A 22,714-nucleotide genomic window follows, 5' to 3' on the forward strand; every position below is an offset into this window, starting at 1 on the left:
TCTCGTTACATCACAGGTAGTGATATAGAAAAGTAATTATACATAACAAACATCTTTTGAAGTAAAGCATAAACTTCATATATAAATATTTTGTTTTGTCATACAAAATGCAATATTCACATTAATTTAATGAGAGTTGAAGTTTGCTTACATTTTGTTGCAGAAGCATTTATTGTGCATATAAAAAAATGTATGCCTGTGGATAACTTTTATTTAGTAGACTTTCTAATGTAAATTCCCTCATCTGAAATCTGGATTTATATCAAATAAGTTTTTTACAATTTGACTTTTTTGTTTAAAAGAGACCGAGTGTTTGATATAAATCATTCGTCATTGAAACTTCACGCATGTTTCCTATTGTTAGCATTATAGATTGTAACTCAATATTAAGGCAATTTACATTCTTCTAGTAGATGTAGATTGCATGTTTTATCTAATATATTAAGGGAAGCCACTTAGGAAACATTGATGATTCTAATATAAATATCTGTCAAGTTGCTAATATCGTCTAAATGTTCACGTATAAGATATAGCATTCGATATACGACATCTCTATTTTCCAGAAATATCGGAAATTGAGTTTAATTAGTTACCCTCTTGATGCTCTTGTCTACCTGGAAGTTAAACCATGTGAAATACTAAACACAATTAGTGGTGTCTTTATTTCTGGATTTTATGATGATTATCATAGTATATTGATAGAGCCCATACTCATGAACATCTATAAATCATCTGACAACAAGGACACAATACAACAGTAAAACCCTTAAATAAGTTTATCTTTATTGATGATTTATTAACTCAATGACGGTATTGTCAGTTTTGCATGTGAACAAATCATTAAATCGCGAAAAGTCATATGGGACTTTTTAAGGTATTTTTCTCATTTTAGTAAAATAGAATTTTTATTATAGAACATGAATTTTAGTCAAATTATAAAAAATAATCAGAAAAAACAATTTACTATTATTGTATTTTTATTTTTACAAGTTTTTTGGTTGGTGGATCTGGTTATTTATAATCACTGCTCTATCTTTCGCAGCAAGAGCGTTTCCAAATAACCTATACTCAATGCGTTGAACATGAGTTGTAACATAAAAAAAACTTTCTATATATAGTTAGACTACTATTACAAATGATTGAAATGTTTAGATTGACATAACACGTCAGTGTCAACTTTAAATATGCAATATTGATTAAGAAAAGTTAATGAATAACATTTTTTGATATCAAGAGAAAATGGATTGTCTGAACTAAAGCAAGATTTGCCTATAATTCTTTGACCAAATTGGCTATGACATACTTTTAGATATATTTATTCGTCATTGGACGTATTTCAAACATGAATTGTGCAACAGTTCATTTACATCAATTATACAAATGAATTTGAGCTATGATTCATTTTTCTGTGTTTTATTTTTGACATAATATGTTTGTCTTGTGACTATCTCCAGATTCCTTCTGGAATCAAAAAGATTTAAATGTTTTTAAACTATTGTAAACATTGTAAGGTTTGGGTCATAGACCAAATATAAATAGGTTTCCCGCACACACACACAAAATACTACTCAAGCCATATAATGTTCTAAACCTTTTAAAAATGATAAGCATGTAAAACAATCTTTCGAATAAGAATACTACCGTTATATAGGTGAAGCAAAATACTGATGGAAGAACAATTAAATTGAAATAAAGACTATGAGGAATATCCTCCACATTTTCTGCATGCTATGCATTTGTTCTGATCAACTGGTATTAACAACAGTATATACTACTGTTGCCTGTATGAAAATACAGATACTGTGTGATTAAACTTTGCAATGTGTAAATCTTGGAATAATCTTAGGAATATATCTTTCTCGTGGAAAGCCCGCATTAATTCCTTGTCCTGTATTCACTACTCTTTGGATATATTTGGTTTAATTTTTATTATAATTTGGATAATTAAATAATTGAAATTGAGCATCGTTAAAGAGAAAATTAATTTTCGAAATGCTCATCTGATAAATACAGTTGGTACCATTAAGGATATAACTACCACAAAGTCGATACCTTTCCCCTCGAATTGTTTGTCCATTAGAGAATAATCAGCACTATAGCTCGTATTTTGGCGGGTATAGAAATATGGTTATGGAAATTGTTTAGTTGACAAGTTACATTAGAACTTTTCTATTTACATTGTTATTGAAAATAAAGTATTATACTGTGGGGAAGTCAAAGTATATGTAGAAACAACGTGTGCAATAGGAAAGAAAACCTACCAAAAACAACAACCCACTTAAGCTACTTTGTAAAAACAAGAATGCATTGTGAACCTCAGGAACAAACCAGGGAGTGATAGGGGCATTGGTTAAATAGTTCTATCGCGTAACTAATTAAAAATCTTTGACATGGTAGTCATAATCGGTGCTCAACAGACGACTGGCTTACCAAAAATTAATTCAAGCAGCTTTGATGAGCTTTCATATGAGTTTTTTATGAAATGATTGATAAATGTGTTTTTTAAACGAGGATATAACAAAATTCTACAACCACCAAAACGGTTTCGATCTTTTTCCCTCAACATAACTGATCTGTAAAATTTTGTAAATGTGATACATTAACAAGGAATAAAAAAAAATTCTGAAATGATGCAACAAAATAATAAACCTTTCGGATGAAAACAAATATTTGAAAATAGCAGTCATGGATACATAGTCATATATAGATGGTACGTGTACTAGTGAATAGAAAGTGCATAGTAAGAAAAGTAAACATGCAACAATTGTGTCGTACAAGTTTATTAATCAACAATTATTGTAAATATTTAGATGTATCTCAAAATATGTTACGCATTAAACTTTATTCAAAGTTCAATGAGATAGATGCAATTAAAGATGAGTTAATTGACCACTTAACTTAACTTTAAATTGCAAATTGGAACATCTCCTGTTTGCAAATGTAAACGCAGACAAAACGAATTCAAAGAATAATTGTTTCAAAATATGTTGAAAGTATTGTTGTACATCTCCAAAGTTTAAGATACACATGGATAATAATTGAACGCATCGGCATAAACATTTAGTTTTGATATATAGTTTTCGTTCTTTTATTAAGCCCAGCAATAGTAGGACTGCATTGTGAATTGCCAATTTATATTGTTCTCTTAGCTAAGCTCGCTTTCAAGTATTTATTGTACTTCTTATATGCCTATTTTCATACCGCGTCTTACAAATTTAATGTCTTGTATTCTGGTTTTCTTTGATTTATTCTAACTTTTATTGATGCTGATAAACTTTAACAAAATACGTGCGTGCGTTTTGGTTTCAATTATTTGTTAACATAGTGAATTCCTGTTGTATAAAAAGCAAAGGCCTGGTTTTCCAAAGTATCTTATGATTAAGACATGTATTATGATGGTCTTAGGACGAGCCATAGTCGTAAGACATGTTAACTAAAGACACCTCGAGACCTGACTTATGATCGTCTTTTGAATATCAACTCAAACTTTAATTACTTTTCATGTATAAGTACATGTTCCTTACAATAAAATCACGTGTGCTAATTAGTAAAGATTTACTTTTACCACTTAAAATTAAAGTCTCCTGCAAAGTAAAATTTGAACTACTTTTCTTACTTATAATTTTGTATAATAAATATATATATATATATATTTATATATTATTTTTCCTTGTATAATTATTTATCGACGTTTTTGCACTGGCATTTAGTTAAGCAGGAACTCGATGTACAGAATGTTAATAACATGCATAATTGAAAAACACGAAATGTATTATAATACATATACGCAAAGTTCAAGATTTATTATAGTCAAACTAAATTTAAACTAATTGACAACTCAGATTTGTATTCCCTTTCGTGTATTATTTCATGTTTATTATAATGAAAAAACTTAAATATTCGTAGAAAATAAGAATGGATATAATTAGTATATTCATATCTATGTTTATAATCCTGGTACCTTTGATAACTAATTATAATTTTTTATGGATTTTTAAAATAAAGGAAAATATTTTCACTTATGACAGTCATAAGGGCATCAAAATGTATGACTATCTTAAGAAAGCTTTAACTTACATTCAATAACATGTCATATGATAGTCATTCGATGGTCAACATTTTTTTCCAAAGATATCTCTTATGACATACTTTCGAAAACCAGTCTCCTGGTTCCATTGTTGAGCTTTTATAATGTCAATCTCATATTACAAATATTCTTTTTACTCGCGGAGGTATATAGCTATTCATCTGTTTCGGTTCTTAGAAGTCCAATGTTATGAGAGTTTCTGATAAAGGTAAATTCAAATAAGCGCTTAGTACGCATAACATTTAAAAACTAAAGAAGTATTGCCATAATTTTTATTTATCGATTGTCTTTTTCATTTTTAGACATGGCGTTATCAGTTTATTTTCGATTTATGAGTTGCTGTCCCTCTGGTATCTTTCGTCCCTCTTATAGCTGTTTATAATGCCGATGTTTATTCTTTATTTTACCCTTATTTTTACATAACTTTTTTGTGTTTTGTTTTGTGCTTCTTTGATATTTATATGATTAAAGACAATACTGTATGATTCATAATTAAAAATCTTCTGTATGAGTTTAAATATTCTAGGCTTTTTAATTTGAAAATATCACATATATTAATTTCAAATATTTTCATGATTAAAACTAGTAACCTGAATGATTTATCTATCAATTATACTCTTTGTAAAAATATCGGAAATGACGTGACATCAGTTTCTGATTTCAAACAAATAATCATTTTCCAAGATTATCTGTATAGAAACGGAATCGAGTTGTCCTTTTGGTCATTAATTGTGTCGAACACGATTGTTAACAAAAGGTCGCATTAAAAAAATGAAAAAGTGTACACGTAAGTCAATGCCCCGTCTACGTCAAAATGAGAGAGAACGAGCTATTGGGATGTTGGCAGCAGGAATGACTCAAGTGCAGGTTGAAAATCATTTTAATGTCTCTAGAATGACTATTGCAAGGCTTAAGACTCGTCTAAGAGATACTGGCACAACAAATGATCGCCCCCGTAGTGGCAGGCCACATGAAACGACGTTACGTCAGGACAGGGACATCCGCATCATTCATCTCCGGAATCGATTTGTAAACACGTCACAAACTGCACGACACACCCAAATCGTCCATTGAAGAGACCTATCCTTTAGCAGCGTCACAGGATGGCGCGTCGTCAATGGACTTGGGTACAGATTCGATGGAATAGGCAAATATGGAGACAGGTTCTTTTTACCGATGAATCTAAATTCAACTTGAAATTTAGCGACGGCAGAGCCAGGGTCTACTGGAGGCGCAATGAACGATTTTCTGATGCGTGCGTGCAGGAAACAGATCGGATAGGTGGTGGCGGAATCATGGTATTGAGCGAAATAAACTACCAGGAACGCACCGAGCTCAAAATGATCATTGGTTACCTTAATGCAACAAGGTATAGGGACGAAATTCTTGCTCCAATTGTTCTCCCGTTTCTCCGAAGAAATCATTTTAACCACATTTTTCAGCAGGACAACGCCCGTTGTCACGTGTCACACATTTCGATGACTTTTATGGAGAATTACCATATTCGTGTGTTGCCTTGGCCAGCAATGTCTCCAGATTTATCGTCAATTGAACATCTTTTGGACGAACTGGGACGACGTATCCGAAATAGCCAAAATCCACCGGAAACGCTCGCCCAGCTCCGAACAGCACTTTTCGGGGAATGGAACAACATCCCGCAAGACTTTATTCGACGTCTTGTTAATTCCATGCGACAGAGGTGTCAGGCGGTCATAAATGCAAGAGGTGGTCGTACAAGGTATTGACATATTAACCTGAATTATGTACTCGTCCTGATGAAATTGTCCGAAAATGTGCAATATTGTTTTCAATAGAGAAAACTTGTTATTGTTCTCTTCAAAATAATGTGAGCTAACTATTCCATTAACTTATTGTTATCAATTTTTTGTTATAAATTTAAATGATCTTACAAGCATGTAACGTTTCTTTGTTTGCCTAGTATATATAATAAACGGTAGCTATATAAAATCACATTAGTGGACGTGGATACTTGATTATTCTTTCATATATTTTGAGAATGATCACTCTGCATTAAATTGAGTATGCTTTGTAACTTTTTTTTTCAAAAGTAGCTCATGCATTCGTTGAATTATTTGGTCGCCTTTACTGCTGCATTTTAATATGAACTACAATAGTTATCAAAGGTACCAGGCTTATAACGTGATACGCCAGGCGCGCTTATCGTCTACATAAGACTCATTAGTGAAGCTGACATCAAAATACAACATCTTTTAAAGAGTCCTTTCTGCCATTGTGAAATCTTTATAACTAAAATAAGTACATTTACAAAATACAGAATTTTTAATATTTAAGTTCTATTATTTTATGTTGAATTTCGCTGACATGACATTCAAAAGTTAAAACAGTATTTCTCCGAGATGAAAGCAAAGTTTTCTCGCACTAACTTTTAGAAAATAATTTGACCAAGTTTGAAAATTTAGTTCCTTTGCATTAATTTGTATATTTTCCCCCTGTATACTTATGATTGGAATATAAGATAGTGCGTTATTGTTATTTTATACATGCATTTTTATTGATTTTTAAAGTAACGGAAGTAATAATTGTTTTATGTGGATACTGAAAAACCATTCCAATTATTTACAGCTCAGAAATATCAGGGTATCTAAAGAGGGCATTAAACAACAGTTAAATGTAATTTTATGATGCTACATATAAGGGACGCTTATTAAATGTGGCAAAAAGTAAAATCACAAAAATACTGAACTCTTAGGAAAATTCAAAACGGAAAGTCCCTAATCAAATGGCTAAATCAAAAGCTCAAACACATCAAACGAATTGATAACTGCTGTCATATTCTTGAATTGATACAGCCATTTTCGTAAGTAGAAAATGAAAGAAGTCGAGTTGAATTACTTTTAAATAAGATTCGTCACAAATTAATCAAAAGTTGTATTAGCCACAGGACAACAAAAAAAAAACCCAAAAAACAAAACCACCAGCCCATCAACTAGGAAAATAACTTAAGGTTTCTGATTGATACAGATGGAGAGTATGTCAGATAATTGGTAAATGGGTACGGACACTTTGTCGGAATGGATCAAAAGTATTCGATTCTGCATTCAGAAGCGCATTCAGAAACAATGATGTACTATGAGCACAAGGGTTTCTAACCTATTCAAGAACTCGAAAAGTTATGAATATTTTATCCTCTTTTTATGAAAAATATATCTTCCAATAATATTATCTTCATATGTAAAAACTATAATTTGGAATGTTTCAAAAAATAGTTTGATAAAAACTGTAAAACTTGTACATGTAATTCTGCATCATTTACTAATAATGAAATTTTAGATAATTCACAAATCAGTACTTCTTTCTTTTGGTATCAACATAAAAGAAAACGTCATTATACGGGATACCAAAAACTTTACAAATCGACTTATAAAGAACTTAAAAAATGTTAAAAATATACTGCCCAATCTTAGATCACAATCTCTGCAATTTTGCAGCAATATTTAAAGACCTTTGAGATTTATCTAATCTTTTCACTTCTACTCTCAGTTGAAAGATCATTTAACCAGTTTGTTTTGTTCTTTTGTTATTTTAAATTTATTTATGAAATAGAAATTATAGATTTTAATGCATTGTTTGAGTAACAAATACTTCCTTTTTTGTGGAGAAACTTACTGATAAGCTTCTTCATTTATACTAGTTTAAGTTTAAAACAACTATAGGCACATGATTTATTTATTTTACACAGTTTGGTTTGCAAGAAAAATCGACATGGTTAGAAAATACAAATATTACAACACTACAAACCCAATTCTATTTTGATAATCTTGTCATGATTGAAAGTACAAAAAGTAACTCCATAACAAACAGCAATATGACAGCTATTATCTATTTTGTGTTGGCGTTTGCCTTTCTTGAAGTTCAATGTTTCTGTTGCTCCAGGTTTTATTTTTCCTTTTATAATTTATCCTGATTTGTTTTTGCTTAATCGAATTATGAACGGTAAAATTTTATTGCCTTTCTTTATATATATTGGCACAAAAAAAAAATCATGGTGTAAGCTTATTCCATACGTATATATCCATACAATTTTTCTGCAAAATTATATGATATGTTTAATTATTGATGCAATACAATATAATTATTGACTTACGAGGAAGCTAGTTCAATCAAATAAACAACACAAAAAAAATTGTACACATGAATTCATAAGCTTTAATTATTCATGTGCTTTTCATGACATAATTTGTTTTATATAATTGCTTATAATATAGCTACCTGTAAAACTTATTTTGAAATATGCTGTCATTTCATTTTTTTTTCTCACGATGGTCGGATGGTGAATAGCTGCTTTGTATTGTGAAAATAGTCAATTTATGTCTGAAACAAGACGCTGTCAACACATGAACAAAAATATCTAGGGCAGATAAATAACCACACAGTCATATAGTAAACACCTATTATAGCAGCTAACTCTCACATTGAGCCCCTTCCTACACATTTGTTACAAAAACTGGCTTATCTACCCAAAAAACGTTTAACATATCATTGAAAAACTTTCATATCGGTGTCTTTTAAGTACCCTTCAGCTTATTTATCAATGGTTTTTGATTTTTGATTTTCCTTTTTGAATTTTCCTCGGAGTTCAGTATTTTTGTGTTTTTACTTTTTAACAAGATAAAAAAACATATGAAATAGTAGAATTAACTATTTATGGATGAAATTTTTTTTATATGTTTTAGATATTACGTGCTTTTGGTGTCGCTTTTATAAAAGGACTTTTATTTTATTCTTCAATTCTTCATATAACGCTCTCACACAATCTTATCTAACCCTTTTTAATAGTATACTTTTACGCAAGATTGTTCATTTGTATCAGTTTAAAAAATGCATTATTAAAAGAACACTCATAAATAGTATCAAAATATTTGTTTAACTCGACCTCAACTCGAATCAGGATTGACTTACTCGAAAAAGACTAGCCTTCTTCACGTTTTAAGCCTGGTTAAAGTACATGTTGTACTTATGACAAAAAAATATATATAGGTCATATAAAAAGTTAATTCTATAAAATTAACCTTATGATCATTCAAACAACTAGCAATCAAGTTTAAAATTTCACTCATCTACGTCCATTATAACCAGATATATTTCACGAATCACTGTGCATATTCAACAATTAAATTATAGGTCTTATGTCGTTTAATCTTATATCTAATTGTCAATGAAACTTTCATCCCAGCGGATCTCTAATTTCTTTAGCAATAATCCATTTTGATTTGAAAGAAAAGAATTAATCATAAATATGGCAGCTATAATGATATTAAAGTTCTACTTAAAATGATTTGTCATTAATTTTAATTTTAACGTCAATGTTGAATTTTCAATATGGACCATGGTTAGAGGACATCAAATAGCTTTCCAATGTCACCATGACCATGACATATTGATATACAAATCTATATACTTCTATACATATTTAAGCAATATTTTTGTACAAAAGAAATCTAATAAACGTTAGTATCCCACCGACATTAAGATGTAATAGACTTGATCAAGGTATAGATTAACAAAGTACCATCTGTCTTATTGTTCAATGGTGATTATGGCCTTTAAAACATACTGTATTTGACAACCTCTAACATGTTTGTTGAATGAATTGAAATAAAAATTTCTAACTGCTCTTAAAAAATAACTAGGTGATTTGTTAACCAGCATTTTGATAAATTTCAGCGCTTTAATTCAAACTATATAAATTGAATGAATTAAAGAGAAAAAAATATGGCCTCAAATAGTTGCAATAATTTAAAAAAACAAAATTATACAAACAATCCTTGAAAAAAGCAAGTTGATCTTAAATACAGTTGGTTTTCTTTAAGTGTCTTTTAAGTCATATACATACTTTCGTACTATGGAATGTATACATCCTTGACTTTACAACTTTGAGTTAGATCTTTACTAAAGAAGGAAATTGGGTGTTTCAGTTAACAGATATAGATACTGGTAGTATAATATATTATAGTAAGTTGAATAAAAAAAAAGTTTGAATTCGTAATCCATTACTGAGTTGAAAAGTTTTAAAAACAAACATTGAAAAAATGTGCAAAATTTACAATAGTCATCAATGCTAATCAATGGAAATCCGTAGTGATTCAAATAATTTTAAAAATATTTAACTAGAAATAAACGTATTTATCTGTCTACATTAACGCAATTGAAGAAAAGGTGTCCAATTTATTTAATTTCAGCATAACAAAACCAACATATACATTACTTTTCAACATTTGTAGTTCGCTATAAATATTGTGATTCCAAGTATATTTCATAGTAAGTACTGCAATCGTATCAATAGACAAAAAGAGATTCGAGAACATCTGATTTGATATTAAATTTTTCAACCTTGAACTTAAGATATTTGCTATTTTGATACAGTTGACAGATTGATGTTTTAAATAAATGCCCTACTTTTTCGAGACTGTTTAAACATTTGTTTATCAATTCCTTTTTCCATATTGTTTTTATAATGAATCAAATTTTAACTCAATATAGCTCAGACAGGTTCCGTTGAAAATCAAATAATCAATTTTAAAGTTTCGAAACTGTGAAGTTGATATAATGCATAAATTTCATGATATTGCATGGCAAATTTAAATTGCTTACACCATATTTGATTATATGACAAATTTGTCACCTGTTGAGTTAGAAATTTAATCTTTTTGTAGACTTCCTCGGAAATTGTCTGTCTCCACATCAAAAGTACATTGTAAACTATTAATTCTGTAGTGTTTATTTAATTGACAAAAGAAAGTTGAACATACTTAGTGTCATAAGTTAGTTTTATAAATACATGAATTCATGTTTAAATTGAAAAATAAATCAAACAGAGATTTATTAAACAATTGCTAGTGAAAATATATTAAGCTTATAAACCGGCAATTCTCTTGCACATGATCAAAATCTGTTATCTCTTTGACTATCAGGGTATGTATAAGTATTAGTAGGAAATTCCACTCTAGCTAATGTTAATCATACAAAATATTGACGTCAAATAATGTTGGATTAACATGTCATTTAAAGTTTATCAAATTTTTAATTTAATAAACACTGACATAGCCCAGAGGAGAATCTACAAACCAGACACTAAGAATTCAATGATTTAGTGCAAGAATAGCACCAACCTAACAAAAACTACGTTGCATAATATCGCATTATACAAACACAAATGCGATTAAGACAATAAAATTAACCTAGCGCATAGGAGATCAAAATTCTTGGAAACACATCATAAATAGTTTAGGTGCACATCGAAATCTAGCGACCATTTAAAATTTACTTTAACTAAAGAAATAGAAAAAATAGATAGTAATTTGAATGAATTATATTATAATGCTTACAATAAAGGTTCTTTGAAATTTACTACTAAATCTTAGATCACGATGTCTGTAATTTAGCAGTAAAATTAAAAAAAAAAGATCGACTTCATCATCTCGTTAACAGAGTATTCTATAATAATGGGAATCGTAGATATTAATTTCTTGTTTTGGGTTATATTTCTTTTTATTTTGTAAAGAACCACACTGATTCTATCAGAAAAAATACACTGAAGATGATATTATCAAAATACTGGACTTTTTGATAAATAATATACAGTGTCGGTATTCCAATAGTTACTATTTGTACATCCCTACTGAATGACTTTTTTTTAGAAGCAGACTTTATAAAGAACCTTCAACAAGACAAAAAAAGAAAACGCACCTTTTTAATTTTTTAATCAATTTTACTGTCAGATATATTAAAAATGTCCAATCACTGAAAAACCCATATTTCCTTAAGTACTTGTATCTCATATATCACAGTAAAATTAAAATTAATGATACTTCTGATACTGGAAGGACTGCATCATGCCTTGTATGTTTTGCTCAAAATTGACACAGATGGGCGATGTCAGACTAAAGTCAGCTACAAAGGGGATGATTTCAACTTCCCAATGATTAATTTTCAACTTGTCAAAAGAAACATACATGTACTCTCTGTCCCGTCGTATGTGTGTACATATCTGAACTGTACGTTATGATTGTGAATGTTCGCACTATAAAAACTTAAGTAGTTCAGTAGTTTGTTGATGTGGTTCATTAATGTTGCTCGTTTTTTATTTAGCTTAGACTGTTAGTTTTCCCGTTTAAATGGTTTTACTCTAGTAATTTGTAGAGCCCTTTACAGCTTGATGTTCGGTGTGCCCCAAGGCTTCGGGTTGAAGATCGTACTTTGACCTACTAGTATAATATTTTTTCTTTTACACATTGAGACTTTGATGGAGAGTTGTCTCATCGGCACGTAAACCACGTCTGCGTATAACTATTCATATACAGGAGTGTGCTTCTTTCTGAGAAACTGATCCAACAGAGTTATACGGAGAAAGGATTAAGAATGACTCTCCGTAAATTTTATGGACACCATCACGAATTGGTTTATCTATACGCTGTGTCTGGGTCTAAACTAACTGACAACATTTATACCACGTCTTAAATTGTGGTTTACCATCTACATCGTCTTGTCTGCATAGACGTGGCTTCTTCCCGAAAATGACTATTCTACCTCCCTCTGGTATCTTTCGTCCCTCTTTTACCGAATGTGAATTGACATTGCTTTACGACGTGTATGCGTATCTATATATCCTAAATTCATGTATTTATTTATGATAATTCTTCTGGAAGTCCGGTTAGATATCGTGTTAAGTGGCATGTTCGCTGTTGAAACGACGTGGTATTTATATATCCTCCTTATCGGCATTTTGTTGTTCCTTTCTTTTATATGTGTGTGTCACGTGGTTCATTTTGTGTTGATTGTTATCGGATTATTTCGTTTGTGGTTTAAATTCCATTTCACATCTGTCTTATATGTCAGTATGGTCGAGTTAATTGTGGTTCATCTTCGAGTTTTTGTTTTCTGTTGTCTGTTTTCATGTGTGTTTACTATTTTTGGTCTTGTATGATCTTGCCTTATATTACAGTTATTTCACTTTTATTCTTTATATGTTTGGAAAAGCTGAGATAAAAAAAAAGCTTCTTCATTTACTTGAGTTTAAGTTTAAAGGAACTATATGCACAGGATTTTTTTTTATCTATACACAGAAAACCATTATACCCTTGAAATAACCTTGAAAATAGGAAATACAAATAATAACACCATAACAAACACAATTCCAATTCAATATTCTTGTACGTGTATATAAATAAAACAAATCTATTATTCTTTTTTTTAAATTTAACTGTGATTAAACAAAGTCACAAAATATACGTCACTTTTGTGACGTTGATCCTTTCATGTGACGCGCAGTTTATATGTTGTTGTTGTGTCCTGATGTGACATCGTGAATTCATCGTTGCTGCCCATTGTTATTCTGCAGTTTACATGTTGTAGAATACTATAATTATTATATGTTATTTATTTACGAATTTGTCTGTGCTTAGTGTTCTTGCATTTGTTTGAACTGTATTCCTGTCACTCAGTGTTTTCATTTTAGCAACATTTGTAACATTGAAATGTAAGCGGAATGTTTTGCTAGCCATAAAAGCATGTTTACTCCACCATTTTACGTACTGTACCAAGACAGGAATATGACAGATGTTATCTACAGGCCATTTCTACGTAGGTTTGTGACCCGGATCTTTTTTTGCTAAGTCGAATTATAACTATTGAACAGTGGTATACTACTGTTGCTTTTATCTAAACCAAATATATCAAATAATGTATGTAAATGTATAAAACCAAATCAAAATGAGTACCACATAGTGTTCCTTGATTAAGCAGGGTATCATAAAAAAATGATAACTTTTACAAAAAAAATTTGGAAGCTTTTAAAACAAATAGTTTTATGTTATATTTCCCCCAAGTAGACACAACCTAGGAAATACCAATGTAGTATATAATAATATACAAAATCCATGTATAATTTAGAAATACTCATGAGTTAACATTTACAAAAAAGCAGAAAACAACTTATGCCCCAAAAAGCATAAGATACTAAAAGATAAAAGTTAAATATATTGTTATATGTACGACCTCTCGTGTACAGGTTTTTATTTTTGATGTAGAAGAAAACTTTCAGAAGCAGTGTGATCTAATATTCCTGCGAACGTTTGATCCATAATATTCATAAAGTAGTGATTGCTATTTTAGTATAAATTTTAAATGGTTTTAAAAGCTCTTAATGATTATTAGGTTTTTCTGATTACAAAATCATCCACAGAAAGGTATAACAGACCAAATAGGTACATTTTCGATATATTACAAGTTATAAGAGTAAAATAAATCCTGTCAGATAGTTGTCACAGGATAATTCTTGCAGGTTATCTGGAACACAAAAGTCTAAACGAAATCTGCAAAATCATACTCAATGTATAACGACATTAAATCTTTATATCGATATCCACTTAATGTTTTACTTGTTACATTCAGTATTTAAAACACAAGATATAATTTTATAGCGGCATTTAAGAACAGGAAAAACAGTTTTTCAATTGTATAATCAATACTAGAATTACAAAACTTGCATTGCCTCCATAAGAAAACTATTTTAGTGTCAACTCGGGTAAAGCATTTCAATGTAAAGGAAAATACTAATTTGTTATGTAAGAAAAACGCTGACCAAAGTTCGCATAAAATAATATTGATTATTTGAGATATGTGTGTCTTCTTATAAATAATAATACTATTATAAACATCGATAAAAATTAAAAACTACTGAAATTTTATAGAAATATACGGGACATACTGGTCGTGAACATTTTATATTTGTCTTTTAATGATAGATTATACAGCTATTGCCATGATAGAGTTTCCACAATGAAGTATTGATATCAGAAGTATAAATCTAAATTTGAATTAATTGACAATAGTTTTAAAGGCAGTATTTCAAATGATATAAATGGTTTAACGTTTTGTAAGGATATTGAACAATAGTTTTGATATTTGTCAGAGTTGGGTCATGTCATGGTCGAACCAAGCAGTCACAATTAATAGTACTATTTTTAGATTCACATAAAATACAAATAGACAAATTCAATGTGCAGAGTTTGTTCTTTGTTGAATATTTTAAATCTGACAAAGATTTAATGGATAAGTTTGGCGATAAATAGACCATTAGTTTATTATTCTATAATGAACGGGTGTATCTATACGAGAAGTAACGATTGGCAAGCTATTTGTGTACTGTTATAGGAGGATAACGAAACACCTTGAATACAGGTTTGTGACTTTGATAAATTTTAACTATAAGTAAATAATTATTATATCAGTCTATTGAGAAGGGAAATAGGGATAATGCAACATCTTATAACTTTAGAAGTACACTCGCCATCTTTCGATTTCTTTAATTTGTTTCCAATTCTTTAAAAAGGATAAAATGAACGATATGACCATTTTGATTTGTATCATAATCATTAACAGTCTAATAATGGACTGGAAATAACAACAAAAAAAGTTAAAAGTAATATTCTAGAAATTTTAAAGTTATAAATTGGTGTCTGTCATTTTATTGAGGCAAATTAAAGAAATCGAAAGTTGGCGAGTGTACTTCTAAAGTTATAAGATGTTGCATTATCCCTATTTCCCTTCTTATTAGACTGATACAATAATTATTTACTTATAGTTAAACAGCTCTATTTTTAGAATTATTTAAGCGTTTGGAGGAGATGTATTTTTTCAACAGGCAATCAGCATTGTTATTGGAAAAAACTTCTGTTCCTCATTTTTTTTCTTTATTCATATAAGGATACAGGGATTTGTTATAAAGATAACATTGTCCCTTAATCCAACATCGGCCCTTACATGAATTTATGCTAATAAAGATGAAATATGAATGAATGAATGAATGAATGAATGAATGAATGAATGAATGAATGAATGAATGAATGAATGAATGAATGAATGAATGAATATTTTATACAGAAGAAAAAATTATGCGACAGCAAAATAACATAATATTTAATGACAATAATGACAGTAAACATGCAGACAACAACACAATAATGTCATAACAAGCACAGAACTATAAATGTTATGCAATGATCATTTGTGATCTTAACTTCAAGTTAATCTTCTAAACAAAACTCATTTTTCTATGTAAACACAGTTTTTCACAATCTTTCTAGATAGCTAACCAGTTCTTGTAGTAGTGATCATTTATACGACATTTTATATATTCAAATGTTACATAAGTGTTCTCTTGGTCATTCCATACATAATTCATACCTAAACTGAATAATAAATCATGAACATTTGGGACCCGTTTGCTCTTGCCATTTAAAGCATCAATGCGTAGGGGATATAAATACCATATACTATATTGGGTTTATCATACATAATATGCAATCAAAAGTTTATAATTCTATGTTTCCTTAAAATGATCATAGGTAGATTACCAAGTTCATCACATAAAAAGGCCTTTGGTACATGTTTACCAAGCTCTAATATAAAACGACAGAAACGGTTATGAACGAGTTCAATGTCATTTGCTCGATGGAGTCCCTAACTTTCAGACACATAGTTAAGTATAGAGGCCACCATACTGTTTAACCAAAAAAAATGGTTGACTATGTTCAATAAAAACTCGCTTGAGATTGTTAAATACGGAACAAAGTGCCCTTGCTTCTTGCTGAGAAATCCTCTTCTGTGAGCGCAAGAACTTTCTATTGAAATGAAGTAACATTCCTAAGCTAGATAAGATAAAAATTTACAATTTCCAGCTTCTGGCTGTGAAAGAAAAAGCGGTTATTTACAGGTTTTCGACCTTTCTAAAAACGACTACTTTTTTCGTGTCGGTATTAACAGTAAGATTCCACTTTTTACAATGAAATGAAAGTTTTCTAGTAATGATTAGGCGGATTTTCCGATTTTCCGATTTTTACGGTATCGGCAGCAAAAAAAAATTAAATATAATAGATATACATTGATATTAAAACCACCGTTATCATTGTCCATAGAAATATAATGAATAATGTCATTCACGAAGAATAGAAACAACAGAGATGATAACTAAACTCATCATAGATACCAGGAAGTAAATTTTATATTCACGCCAGACGCGAGCCTACAAAAGACTCATCAGTGACGCTCGATTAAAAAAATGTTTAAAAATCCAAATAAAGTACGAAGTTAAAGAGCATTGAGGACCAATCATTCCTAAAGTTTTTGCCAAATACAGCTAAGGTAATCTATTCCTGAGGTAGAAAAGCCTGAGTATTTCAATTATTCAAAGTTTGTTAAGAGTTAATTTATAAGAACATGTTAATGATAACCCAAGTCAACACAGAAGTGCTGACTACTGGGCTGGTGATACCATCGGGGAATTAAAACTCCACCTGCAATGACATCGACCCAGTGGTTGTAAATAAACTCATCATAGATAACAGGATGGGAATTTTATATTTACGCTAGACGCGAGTTTCCTCTACAAAAGACTCATCAGTGACGCTCGAATAAAAAAATGTTAAAAAAGCCAAATAAAGTACGAAGTTGAAGAGCAATGAGGACCAACAATTCTTAAAGTTTTGTCAAATAGGCAAATAGAGGCACAAAAGCCTAAGTATTTCAAAAATTCTAAATTTTGTTAACAGTTAATGTTAATATATGAACATATCAATAATAACTCAAGTCAACACAGAAGTGTTATGGTTCACCTTGTTTCACTCCAAAGAAATTGTCAAAAGCCTCTGAAAATTAACCTTCAGTGCGAATTCGTAGACGAAAAGTTTCATAAACTGCTTTTATGATTGAAACAAATTTCGTGGCTATATGACCCTTCAATAGCTTGCACTATAGAATTATCCTGATAACCTTGTCGAATGCCCTCCGAAAATCGACGAATGCGCAATATAATTTCGATTTCTGTTGTAGAATATGTGTTATAATACCATGAAGTACAAATATAGCGTCTACAGGTCGAAATCCAAAATGATTATCGATAAGTTTTTCCTCATCCTCAGCCCAGCCGAGTAATCGCTCGGTTAATATCAATGTAAACAGTTTTGATAAAACACTCAATGAAATGATAGGTCTATAATTATTCGGGTCTGTTATGTCACCATTTTTCGGAACCGCTATTTCTATGCCTTCCAACCACGTATCAGTAAAAAAAGCCAATTTCAAACATAAAGTTGAAGAGAGTTTTAAAATAAGAGCGAATGAAACTGGATTCGATGACAGCATTTCGGTGATAATGGATTCATTCCCAGCAGACTTTCCAGATTTAAATTTTTTATAGCACGTATAATGTCATCTTCCAAGATCTCGTTATCTAACGAGTCTATTGTAAAAGTGTCCAAAAACGAGCTTTTTGCAATTTGACCAATAAGTTCTTCACATATATCTGAAAGGTCGGTTATGACGTATAAAATGTTCTGACGTCAGACACGCGAATCAATGAATGTGTTTGTAGATAGATGTTTTTGTCTTCTGTTAAGTTGTTCCTTTTAAAATTGTTACACGATGATGACTGCGTTACCCATATTTTGACTATTTTATTTATTATGTCTGTTTAGTTCAGGCATCATTGTAAATATAACGGAATTTGATGAGACTGTCATCAAGGTGAGAGGTTTAGCGCTATAAAACCGGGTTTAATCCACCATTTTCTACACTTGAAAATGCCTGTTCCAAGTCAGGAATATGACAGTTCTTGTCCATTCGTTTTTGATGTGTTTTGTTATTTGATTTTGCCATGTGATTATGGACTTTCCGATTAGATTTTCCTCTAAGTTCAGTTTTTTTGTGATTTTACTTTTTTCTAGCAATTGTTCAAAATGACGCAACAAAACATCATTATCAGCTAAACATTTTGATTTCTTTCGCGGCTTAACTGTTGACCAAAATATTCGTGGGTTTGTTTTAGCTATTTTTAAAAGTTCCTAGTCTTTATGCACGTTTGAAACTAGCTCGAGATACACATTTAGCCTTGTTGTAACTATTCCGGGCTAAGAAATATAAATATTGATTTGCGTCTGAAGAATGACGTTGGTAGAAATTGCGCGATGAATTAAAGTCTTCGACGTTCAAGGGCAAACTCCCCGGTAGTTCCAGTTCCGATCCGCATATGGGCCCGAATACTACTCTACACTAATCACTGCCTTCGGCTTTTTTCGTTACGCGCTCTTCAAGCGGTTTGACCCGGATTGACCTTTTGTTGCTACTGAAGCAAATATGGCTGAACGTTGCTGAATGAGGAAAATTGTTATATGTTATCAACTTTACCAGTATATATGAATTAAAACACTAACCGTAAGTAAAATGCACTAAAAAAATCCAAATAATTTTACAAAATAAAAAATTTGCAAATTTCTTTATCGTCATGTAGAGGAATTCAATTCTGGCATGAAACCTCGAACTACTTTGTTGCATATTGGCTATTTTTGCCATATAAAAAATCTTCGTCAATGAAGAAACATAAAATATGATCTTCTCGTTTGTGAAGTTGAAAGAACACTTAACGCTATAGCTTTTGATATTAAATTGGACATACTTTTAATGAACTGGCACCCAATCATCAGCTAATAAACTCGTTTGAAGAACAGTCACCACAACTTTTCTGACTCGAGCCCGACGCCAAAAACAGGTATTTTTTTCATTGACACATTGTATGAATAAAATCAGATACATATAGCCATAAAATGGTGTGAGAGTGGCTAATTTACCCGAGAAGTTTATTGCGTAGATAATCTTTCCAAAATTTGGAACGAATTTCGAAAGCCGGTGGGAGTGATTGATGGAGTAAAGGAAAAAGGTTCCGGAACGGAAACGATCACTGTACGGAGTTTGGTTCAAGGGAACAGCATAATTAGTTGTTATGTATTTTCACATTTGTCGAATTGTTCACCAATATGATTTTCCCAAAAAACTTTAAATGCCTTGTCATACAGAACACAGCTTATCTGCCTACCAGGATAGTTCACATCGTCTGCGCTGGATCAGTTATTTACGAAAAGTGATACACTGTGTTCTAAAAGAAGTTGATTAAACTCGTGACTCTTACTTGAGTCCCACTTGATATCCCTAACATGTTCGATAATTTTCATGTCTGAGTACATGAAAGGCCCAAATATGGTGACAATGGCTTCCTTTTCTTTCAACCCAGTTAAATCCTTGTCCTGTGTGGTCTAGTTGTTTAAGTACAAGGGTATTGACGTTGAATTAACATTGAAATGGTTACATTTGCTCCTAGTGCTTCTGTCGGCATTTGAAATGGCTGTTACTTGCCAACGTTCAATCACAGATAACTTAGGCTTTGCCATTTTACACAATGACTTGGCGATGGTCAAATTTTACCAGGGTTGAGTTCAATATAGTAGCCGCTACGTAGCGGCTACGTAGCTGCTATCAATATATATGTAGCAGCTAGTCTATAGCTACACGTTCAATAGTCAAAATCTACGAAGCACTACGTATCAGCTACGATATTGAATGCAGCCCAGGGTTGAGTTCTATATCATAGGCTAGCAGCTACGTAGCGGCTATGTAGCTGCTATCAATATATATGTAGCAACTAGTCTATAGCTACACGTTTAATAGTCAAAATCTATGTAGCACTACGTAGTAGCTACGATACGATATTGAACGCGGCCCTGTACGCGGGACAACATGAAGACGATTTAAAGGTATTGAAACTGTGTTTTTGAAAAAGTGCATATGACCTTTAATAAAAAGTTGCTTGACGAGTTTCAATCTTTTGGTCGTAATTAATTTTCTTATTAGTGTATGTTAGAGGCAATTTATAACACCAAACATAAATATTTTTCGAAATAGTTAAAACAGTATTGCCAGTTATATTTAGGTGGTGTTTAACTTTTGGCGGACTGTATATGTACAATGTTGATGTATGCGAGTTACAAATTATAGTTTTGCAGGTTGAATCTTATATTTATAAACGCAAGTAAGGTTATAATCAGTTTCTGTTCGACATATGGGCTTAGAATGTCCCCTTGTTGCCTTCTGCCACTTTGTTAGATTTTATTGTTGGAAGCTGAAATCCATGTCGCCAAATCAACAGATTTACTTCTCAGTAATTGTAGCTATTCTTGTTTTATTTTATTATTTATTTGTTTATTGAATTAATTGATTATTTATTTTATGTTAGCTCGTCAGATGTTTTATGCGTGTATTTTACTCTATTATTGAATGAATAGTTTCTTCTTGATTGACTTTTACTGTGGGTTTGATTGTTTTTAGATGCTTCATATTTCCCCAGTCATTTATATTTGTAGTTGTGAGTTGATACAGACATTTCTGTAAAATACAGTAAGAGCGCTGTTATTTTTATATGACTAAAAACTATAATTATAAAATTTAAACGTCGTTATACATAAAAAAAAATTTAATTACATAAGGTATACTTTTAAAAGACATTCGTGCACTATCGAAGAAGATTTGTGTGAGGTATACTCATTTGTGAGAAGGTAGACACAACTGTTTAACATGATATTCACTGATTAGCAATATTGAACTATAGTTGATTGACTTATCATATTCATTATTGAGTGTTAATGATTGAGAATATGTAAGGTAACATCAGATGTTGCTTTTACACAATGCAAACTTAGAGTTTCAGTCGTTTTAAATGATAAAAGACTAAAAGATAACCTTCTGACAGTAATGTGAGCAGAACTCTAGGAAAAACTATGATCAGCTACAGATATACCATTCAACTTTCATTACAGTATTTTTATTAAGCTGAATGTAATGTATTTTCTGTATTAACCACCATTTTTTTATATATAATAAATCATAACATGGTTATTCCTATATAAATGATTCGTGTAAACAGTAATTTACCATACAAATTTAATTTAGTCGGGTTTCTGACAGTTCAAGGTTATTTCAAGGGTATAATGGTGAATGTATAATTGTTACCAGACATTGTCTTTTAACAGTATGTCATTGATTAGACATTATTTGATATTCGATCTTATAAGGTTTCTTTACCCATAAAAACGATAGTTTCATTGATTATATAAACAATGCAATTAAAGCTATAGAGCAATACATTGTAACAGTTACCGTTCAATTTTATGTTCTGAAGTTTTTGAGTATTAAAAAGGAAATAAAGAAATGTACTAAACTCCAAGGAGGTCTCTTTAATCGAATGCATAAAGTAATTAGCAAACAAAGAAAAAGAAAACAAACCACTATACCCGTTAACTGCGGAATATAAAGTAGAAAATCATCTTCCTGAAATCTGAAATGGTATGTCCACTTTTAATAGGATACACTGCCTTTTTCCTTCATCGTTGATGATAAGTCGGAGGGGGGGGGGGGGGGGGGGGTATAATTGTAAAGATACTGACACGTTGTAGGGTCGTTGTACAGGACTACAAAATGAAATTGACGACTCGTCACAAATAGGGTTCATAGGAAATCCATGCTATAATTTATACTTATCATATACACTTTTAAATATGTCTTGTAAATGTTCATGAGAAAAAAAATACAGATATTAAAATTGAGAATGGAAATGGGGAATGTGCCAAAGCGGCAACTCGACGAAAGAGCAGATAACAGCCGAAGGCCACCAATGGATCTTCATTGCAGCGGGAAAATCACGCACTCTGAGGCGTGCTTCAGCTGTCCCCTCAACAAAAATGTATACTAGTTCAGTGATAATTG

The 22,714-nt window shown here is 31.0% G+C and overlaps 1 protein-coding gene across 2 annotated transcripts in view; it reads left to right on the forward strand.

The window, feature by feature from the left end:
• LOC139487594 (receptor-type guanylate cyclase Gyc76C-like) overlaps nucleotides 1-22,714 on the forward strand; it is a 124,599-nt gene that overhangs the window by 20,345 nt on the left and 81,540 nt on the right. Inside the window, exon 1 of one of the 2 annotated variants that reach the window (XM_071272491.1) lies at nucleotides 15,078-15,307. The exons of the other annotated variant lie outside the window; for it this stretch is intronic. The gene's annotated coding sequence lies outside the window, so the exon portion shown is untranslated. Of the gene's footprint in view, nucleotides 1-15,077; nucleotides 15,308-22,714 lie in introns of those variants that run through there. 2 annotated transcript variants of the gene reach the window in all.

This window comes from Mytilus edulis, chromosome 9, assembly GCF_963676685.1.
Source record: "Mytilus edulis chromosome 9, xbMytEdul2.2, whole genome shotgun sequence".
Taxonomy (NCBI): domain Eukaryota; kingdom Metazoa; phylum Mollusca; class Bivalvia; order Mytilida; family Mytilidae; genus Mytilus; species Mytilus edulis.